The following is an 8,800-nucleotide window of genomic DNA, read 5'->3' as shown; positions in this document are numbered from 1 at the left end:
AATGTCGGATAAAGGAAGTGCCCCGCCCCGCCCCCTCACCCCGAAAAAAATTTCTGCCTACGCCACTGAAAGAGAGAAGTGCTCACAGGAGAGGCATTCGACGGGTCGCATCAATGCAACACATGTACTTCGCCGTCGCAACCCATTTGTCTTACGTGTGTGCAGCCCGGCTTTCACCTTCTCGTGTTAGAAGACTGTAACGCCTGCCGAATCTGTTCGTTATGCTTCTATATATATACAGATATTTTTACTTTCTTGGCCTTTCATTTTAACAAAGTATTTGTGTATTATTAAGGCGAAAGCCTTTGATGCATCATCAAACGTGAAAATTGACCTTTGGCGTCGGTGTCCTGCGTCGACGGCGTCCAGCGACGTCGGCAACGAGTGACGCAAAAATCATCACGTGATGACATCACCATATGACGGCAACTTTATTTTGTAATCTTGTCTATGTCATGTCCATGTCATCCACGTCATCCAGCTTTAAGCGAATTTGCGTCATTCTCGTTTTGATACCCTCATTTTCTACTCTATGAATAGTGCTTAAGGATTAGCTGATAGGTTTTATTATTTTCGCCGTTCTGCCGTTTCCCAAGTGTGAACTAATGAAGCGTAAGTGTCTGCATTCCGTATGTGCATCCGGCTATTCAATGACATTTGTATGACTGATCAAAAATTTCCGTTTGCGATGTTTACTATATATTGTGTAACATTGTTTAATGACTGCACGCCATTTCGTTAGCATGTTGTTTATTTATAATTTATTATTGCTATTTTTTCAATTGGTTTCTTGAATGAACCACCGGAGTACATACATCGATGGCTTCGCGAGCATTACTCTGCGCAATTCTTCTCGTAAAATCTGGACTCGTAGAAGCAGTGATAGCCTAATTGACAGCGGTTTTTACGGGTTCGAAAATATCCGTGTTTACAGAAGCATCCTGGCCGGCAGTCACGTGTGCACCGTGTGGGCCATCCATTCCACAGATAACCGCATTTCCACTCTGAGCATTTGCTACTCACGCATTCCTTGTATTCCTCGTTCGTCCCGCATCCTGCATGCAAGAACGAACGAGTTAAGGCTGAATACATCAATAAATGCCTCACGCTTCATGGCTAAGGTTAGCATGTTTTATAGCTCGATCAGTCATGCCCCATGTTTACGCCTGCTTACTACGCCACATAGAGCATACCTAAATGAACAGCGGAACTATCTTATATATGTTCGCTGCATTGTGAATAATCAACTCCTACGCATTCCAAAACGCCATCTAACTCATTTTCACTTGTTGGGTGGCATTTATATTCATTTTCATTCAGTCTGTAACAGCTGCTGCATTCTGATAGTGTATGAACGGGCGTTGCTGAATAAGCCAGTGTTGTACAACTGCAACACGAGATGGTACGGCCTCTGAGGAGGAACATGCAGAACCGGAAGGTTTCGTTTCTGTCACGAGGTTTGCCACAATTATTAACATGTGTGTTCTAAAATGTAGAACTTAGTTCATTATCAAACGAGAAATATATGTTGTTAAAATATTTCCGTACGGGTGCAAAACAACCTTCCTACAAACTACCAAGGTATCAACTCCGTCAGTGCTATTTTTCGGTAGTGCTTTCCGCTAAGCAATGAATGTTTACTTCGCTGTGCAGGTATCATTGACAAAACCGTGGACCTTTCATAGCAATGAACCAGCCCTAAACCTTCGATACCACATGTCAGCTATATCATATATACCAGCCAACGAGGTCAGAATATTCACTCATCGTAGCGGTTCTCTGAGTCGACAGAACACATCTGCGACCGCCTACGGGCATGGCCACTCGATTAAAAAAAAAAAAGAAAAGAAATAATGGTGTCTGTGTGGGGTCTAGAGGCCCGTGCGCTTAGATATAGGTGCACGTGGTCGAAATTTCCGGAGTCCTCCGCTATTCGGCGTCTCTCCTAATCAAATCGTTGTTTAGGGATGTAAGATCCAAACAATTATTCTTATTATTTCTACCTTAACTGAGGCAGTTCACAGTTCACAGTTTACTTTAACTTCATGCATTCCATTGCAGTAGCAAATAAGAAGTTCTGCTCTAAATTGAAGAAGCGATGTGAAGATCATGATATAGATAGCAGCCGCGGTACTTTGATTTACGTAAAGGGTTTAAAATATTCGCGTGATAGCGAAACCGTTTAATGTAGAATGCATGTGCTTTGTTGAATACCGATGGTATTAGTATGACCCTGCTTACTTTATTTAGAACACCAAGTAGGTAATGCTTTGTAGGCCCCATACAGAAAAAACACCAAGCTCGTGTGGCCATCCTTTACATGGCATTCAATGCATATTTAGTAAACTGGTAGATATTTGAGGAGCAACATGTCTGTGGGAAACACTGTCCATGGTTAAAAACAGCGCGAAGAAGACGCGGACAAGAAAGTACACAGGACTAGCGCTGACTGCCAACTGATGGTTTATTGTTAAAACGCACAAAATATACGCATAAACAGAAAAAAACGGGCAAGGAAAACATAAGAGAGCTTCTAGCGGCGCATGCGTCCAGCGCCACATTGTCGTTTAGTCATAGGTGCTAGTCCTGTGTACTTTCTTGTCCGCGTCTTCTTCGCGCTGTTTTTAACCATGGATTCTTACCAATTGGCTTGCATTCACTCGCTTTTAAGGGAAACACTGTATTTGCAGGCCTACTCTAGTTCCCAAATTAAGAAAAGCGTTGTGTCTTAAAGGTGACGTACATAAAACTGTGCAACGCTCACTCTGTCTTAAGTTTCCGAAACTGGTCTATCCAGACAAAAATATTCAATGCTCACGTCGTCTTTTACGTTCACTCTTGTGCAGAGATTCTTCAGTACTTCGATCAAAGTCTCTCTTTCCCATTTCAGTGTCATTACCTTCGGAAGGGTGGCTTGCTGAGCCCACTGTTTGCACATGAAGAAGGCAGTGCGAGAAAAAAAAAAAGAAATGAAGACAAAGGTAAATAATAAAACAAATATGGCGCAAACTATCAGAGGTCGATTTTACCGAAACAGCCCACATATATACAAGAACGCTGAAAACACACAAATAAAAAGGACATGAAACATAAGATCATGCGTCGCCTAAAGGAACCGGCTGCCAATTTTTATGGTACCTGTTTTTCTTTAGCGCAACGAAAAGCTTATGGGGCCGAATGCCGAACCATGGATTGGTAACGAGGAAAACCCCATGAAACATTTATAATGAAAATTTTTCGATCTGCGGTGACTATTAAGTCGTAACTACAACACATGCTCCAAACAGTTGGAGGTGAGCGCGAGAGCGGTTCGTTTTTGTGCATGAACGTTTGCTGTGCATGCGCACACTCCGCAAGCATGCGCCGCGGCTTAGACATGTTCCACTAGTTGCCGCGAAAGCAGCACCGCTTCTCAGCGTGAAACTCATTTTACCTCGTAAGCAGCGCAGAATAGAGCGGGGATGGATACTCTAATTAAATACTCTAATATGCATACTCTAATTTTGAGCACTAATTATGGAGCGCATGAAACCATGAGAGTACGTCAAGCAATAGGAACGACTCCGTACTCAAGCTTTAAGGCTCTTCCGCCAGGCTGCTTGACATACCGAGGTTTTTTTGTGGGTCTTGCGTCCTTTAAACGTTGTTTAAAAACATAGGCCTGCTCAGATTGCTAAAAGGATGCTTGAATCTGTCATTATAATTCACAGCCTTTTCATTTTCACTAGGATCTAATCGACGTTCTGACCAGTTGTCGGTTCCATTAATGATCAGCATTCAGGTAATATAATTCTGTGTCATGCAGGACGATAGAACACCTCGCGACAAATGCATTACCAGATCTGTTTAAAAAATATAATTAGATTTCCCGTGGAACCATGTCCCATGAACTCGAGAGTACTCTTGTTTCGGAAAGCAGACGAATGGAGCCGAATTATTTGAAATGTAGCGAAATATTCCAACATGGCTGTCTCACCAAAGACCCCTACGATTCAGTAATCTTATCACTATGCTGAGCCATATCATTCGACTGCTATTAGCATTAGTAGACAGCATTAAAAAATTATGTGATGCTCACTCTATCGTTAAACTCCACAAAATGACGTATCAAGAGAAAAATGTTCAATACGTGCATCGTTTCAAAAGTGGACTATCGCGCAAAGGTTCTGCAGTACCTCGACGAGGTTCTCTATTTTGCGGTCGACTGCCATCTTCTTCGGGAAGGCGGTTTGCTGGGCCAGTTATTGCCACATCAAGAAGGTAGCGGAAAAAAAAGAGAAAAATGCCGGAGGCAAAGATAAATACGAACTGTATAGACGTCTAAAAAACAATCGAACCATGATTTAACTAAGCAAACTGCCATATATAAAAACATGCTAAGAAACACGTGACAAAAGCATGAAGCATAGGATCAACAGTCACTTAATGATTAGAATTCATGCAATTTAACTCAGTGAAATTCAGCGAACGAAGGCCCCGCTAGTACTGATTTTTCCCCACATCGGTTTACAAGATATTCCTCTTTATTCAGTCATGCAATATGTTGTTTAATTTCGAGAGTATCTATGTTTCGGAAAGCAAAGGAAGGCAACAGATGTCCTTGCAATGTATAAAGAGATTTAAACATGCCGGTCCCATCAAAGAAGTCTCATGATCCAATATTCTTATCCCTATTCTTATTCATATTTTTTTAGATCCTTATATATATTAAATCTCTGTTGGACGCATTAGAAAGCATTATTGATGCCCACTCTGCCTTAAGTTCCCCGAAATGTAGTTCTCAAGATAAAAATGTTCAATACGCACGTCCTTCTCCAATTTTATATGTGCGCAGAGAATCAGGACCTCTAGAAGCTTCTCTTCTTTCCACTGAAGTGTATCCTCGGACGTGTGTTACAGGTAAGCATATTGACGGGAACAGTAAAAAGGCAACATATACGAGGTCCCGCATCGTGCGGTTAGGTCGATGCAATCCACAGCCCTGAAATGAGTGCATGTTACACCATTACTGCCACTCGTAGCCTATCAGCACAATATGTAAGCGCATAACGCTCATTGTGAATTGTTTTCTAGATAAAGAAAAAGCCGAGGTGAACTACTGCGCATGAACAGTTACTTGAATAAGCAAATCTTTTACCACCTGCTTGAGTTCTCGCATTCGGCTCGCGCAAACAATCTTTTTCTTTTGTATCGGGGGAAAGTCAACGTGAGCAATGACGCTTTGATGAGACCTTTTGCTGATTTTTCGCGCACAAACTAAGAAGAAGTTGAAGGGGAGTGACCGAAGGCATATTTTCAATATTTCATTAATACAGAATATACGTTTTCAATAATCAGAAAATGTTCCGAAAAGAGCTGGGTAGACTGGAGCCATCTACGTACCGGTTTCTATTTACAATGTACAATTTCAATTTGTGCAATATCATTTAATATCCCGACTACTGGATGCGTACTACCTGTTGATTTTCCTATACTTACATAACTTACGGGTTTTATTCTATTAGCAAATAACTTTAGGAACTGCAAAATGAGTGCTTATTTACACTCTTTAACAAACTAATTGGCAATGAAGCTCTGAAATTAGATACAATTTACCTGTATTCCTTTCTGAATAGTGAAGTAACCTAACACGGAGCATCTAGAGAGCATGAACTGGGCTCCACATACTATTCATTTTTCCGAATGTCTGATATATAATATTCAAAACACATTACAGGCTCATAAATTTATGTGGCAGAACTTGCAGGCAGGCTATTGCAGTGCGACCTGAAATAGGAGCATTCATTGTATGTTCTTCCGCTTTATTATGCGTCCACTGATGCCGAATAGCGAGAAAAAGACGGAGAGAATGCGTGGGCAGAGTTTAATGACCTGTCATTATGATTTCGTCGGCGTTATCAAGCGTATCTCGGCCTTGTTGCGTTTTGCAGTGATGTATACGTACCAACGAGGCAGGGGCGTAGCCAAGGGGGGGGGGTTGGGGGGGGGGGTCCACCCCCCCCCCGAAATTTTTCAGTTTTGCTTGCGTATATAGGCACGCACACATACAAACGCACGCACGAACATACATAAAGTATGGTTGAACCCCCCACCGAAAAAAAATTCTGGCTACGCAGCTGCAACGAGGGCACATGTGCAACGTTCAGTTATGGATTACTTTTTTCTCTTCTCAGTACTGCTCAGCTGGTAGAGCAGAAAGAGGGGTCAGTTTGTTATACATAGTATTCGGTAATCGCGCTGCGACGTTGTTGAACGGACTGGACAAACCACAGCATGGAGCGTTTCGTGTTGTGACGCCTACAGTCCGTCCGAGAATGTTACAACGCGATTACTCAAGACCATATTGCATGATCTGTGCACTCCTTTTCTCGGCCTTCATCAAGTAACGCGCAGTTTCATCAAATGGACCCAAGACCATGGTCTTCCGGCCCGACCAGGCAGTTTCTGACTTAGAAAGCATCGGGCGGCGTATTCCTATGAGTGTGGACTTCGTCGTAGGTACAGTGCAAAAAGGGTCACGTACTGCTGTCGTCGTATTGTGCACAACGCCTCCACGCATGCACTCTGAAAATGATGAAATGGGTATGCTTGTGTTGCGATCGTCAGTATGGCAGCCATTCAGGTTGGGCATGGGGAGCACTGCAAGCTCACCAATAAGCATATAATGTGGTGATGTCTTACTTACACATTCTCAGCGTGTCCCAATCAATTTGTAGAGAGTAAAATGATAAACCTAGAAGGATTTTAATATTTCATCTTTCATATTTCAGTTCTTCAACGTAGTTGTGCACGTTTATTTCCTGCAAACCATGCGTAATTCGCGTTGGCATCTTGTGGCAACGTTATTCTGGTCGACCAGATGTGTAGAGTTCTCGGTGGCGTAAACACCTCGAAGGTCCGACGCAAAATCCTTTGTAATCCCGAAAGTATCCCCATCGGCAGAAACATCCGCTCTGACAGGCGTAATGGCATTTTTTTGGCCAGCCAGCGAAAAGATAGCTGCATTTCCACTCGGCACGGCTGTTTAGACACAATCCTACTTTCTCATTCCATCTGCATTCCGCGTTTTAAAAGAACAAAAGCGTAACGAGAAAAAACAAAATAAGTGATGTGCTTCTTGTGCTTCGAGCTGCCATAACTCGATCTCGGTGTATACTTCTGGCACTTTAATTCTTTATAAAAAGTACGGTATGATGCAGCGGTGATAACCACATGTCCTCGACCATGTCGTTGAAGCATGGCCATGGTAGCATAGGAAAATAAAAAAAGTTGACAGAAAACTTACATATTTTATATCATTTTAATTGCAACAACGTTTCACTTACAGTCTCTTTGAAGTACTGCAAGCAGCGTCGTGATTGTCATTTATAAGCGTTTTCTCTTTTGCCGAGCTTTAACATTTCTTTTTTAGTCTAATGTTTTTCAGTATTGCTCGTTAGCTTATATTATGTTGTGTATACGCACTTGCTTACGCCTATTTCTTTTCTTACTTGTTCTTTTTGTCGCAAATAAAACAGCACACTTCACATAACTGCTCTCAATCAACTTTTCATAAATAGCTTTTGTACTACGTTGTTAGCTATTTTCCAGGCTACGATATTGTTTCGCCCATTTTATTCTTCCAGTCTTGTTAAAACTTTAATTGCTATTTAAATTTTTTTTTACTGTGACAGTAGTACTCTCATAATTAGTTTCTTAAAAATACCAATCTATAAGAACTTCCTCAAATTCCAGCCATATTGAATATTCTTACTAGCAGAACGACCTGAAGACCAAGAGGTAATTCCATTTTTAAAAACTACCGGCGTCAATCGACCGTCGGACAACATTGCCTGCGTAAAGTACGTTATGTTTTGCGGGACTCTTAGCAACTTCAGAAGGGTGCAACAAGAAAGACGAAAAGACTAATGATCACACGAACACAAGCGCTTGTGTTCGTGTGGTCTTTCGTCTTTTCGTCTTCCTTCTGGCGCCTTTCTGAAGCCATGCATCTGTACCAACTCGCCCAATTGTCAGTGCTACTCTTAGCAACTTTTACTGTTTCTTTACTTATATTGGGTTAATAAACATTTTTTGTTGAAGTATTGGCAGCATATGCTGTAAAACTTTGAACAAGACCTCGGAACACCGCATCATGGCACCTCCATCACTTAGAACGCAATGATGCGAACACCTGTTGTTGAGAATTTTCAACAGTGATATGCATGTGGATGAAAATAACCGTACGTACTCTTTTGTAGAGCTTTTACAAGCGCAGCTTGGTCAGCAGTAGTGTTGGCCACCCCTGTGGCTGTGTATATATTTTCCAATCCTCTTACTGTCTGCAAATAGCCAAAGGCGAAAAAGAGAAGCAGCAAACTAAGTGCTTTTATTCCTTGCATCTTCTGAAAGCCTGAGGAAATTTATTGCCAACTGTTTCTTCGCACCGTGTATTTATGCGTTTTTCAGACAATGTTCCATATCAAAACGTTTTTCGCTAACACCTACGACTATTTTTTCAACGTTTTCAAGTACGTACAATGGCTATAAGGCGGTGTCAGTTTTTCACTTGTATAGAGACTCCCACTTTGTCTCCGATATCGGGAGTTTCTGCGACCAACGGCTGAATGCTATGCTCCAAAACAATGTCATCTATACTAGACGACAAAATTTGTTCTGACTCGCAAGTTGAAGCGAAGTATTATAAATGTGTTGAAGCAATTTTTTACGGCTCATTGCCTCAGCCCGCGCATTTGCAGGACCATGCTCCATGACGTCAATGTAAATAGCCTAACACGTAGTACACACCCTATATAGTACA

General features: G+C 41.8%; 1 long non-coding RNA gene across 3 annotated transcripts; it reads right to left on the bottom strand.

Moving 5' to 3' along the window:
* Positions 1-742: 742 nt before the first annotated feature.
* On the bottom strand, positions 743-8,413 carry LOC119400329 (uncharacterized). 3 transcript variants are annotated; one of them, XR_005185053.2, is made up of 4 exons: positions 8,231-8,413; positions 4,176-4,981; positions 2,819-2,926; positions 743-1,055 (listed from the first exon to the last, which is right to left on the bottom strand). It is a non-coding gene; the product is annotated as an uncharacterized LOC119400329 (long non-coding RNA). The 3 variants fall into 3 exon arrangements; XR_005185054.2 differs by lacking the exon at positions 8,231-8,413 and having other exon boundaries at positions 4,176-4,232; positions 4,807-5,685; XR_005185052.2 differs by lacking the exon at positions 8,231-8,413 and having other exon boundaries at positions 4,176-5,682.
* Positions 8,414-8,800: the final 387 nt, after the last annotated feature.

Source organism: Rhipicephalus sanguineus, chromosome 7, assembly GCF_013339695.2.
Source record: "Rhipicephalus sanguineus isolate Rsan-2018 chromosome 7, BIME_Rsan_1.4, whole genome shotgun sequence".
Lineage (NCBI taxonomy): Eukaryota > Metazoa > Arthropoda > Arachnida > Ixodida > Ixodidae > Rhipicephalus > Rhipicephalus sanguineus.
The sequence above is the reverse complement of the archived record's forward strand: the minus strand, read 5'-3'. Positions and strand labels throughout refer to the sequence as shown.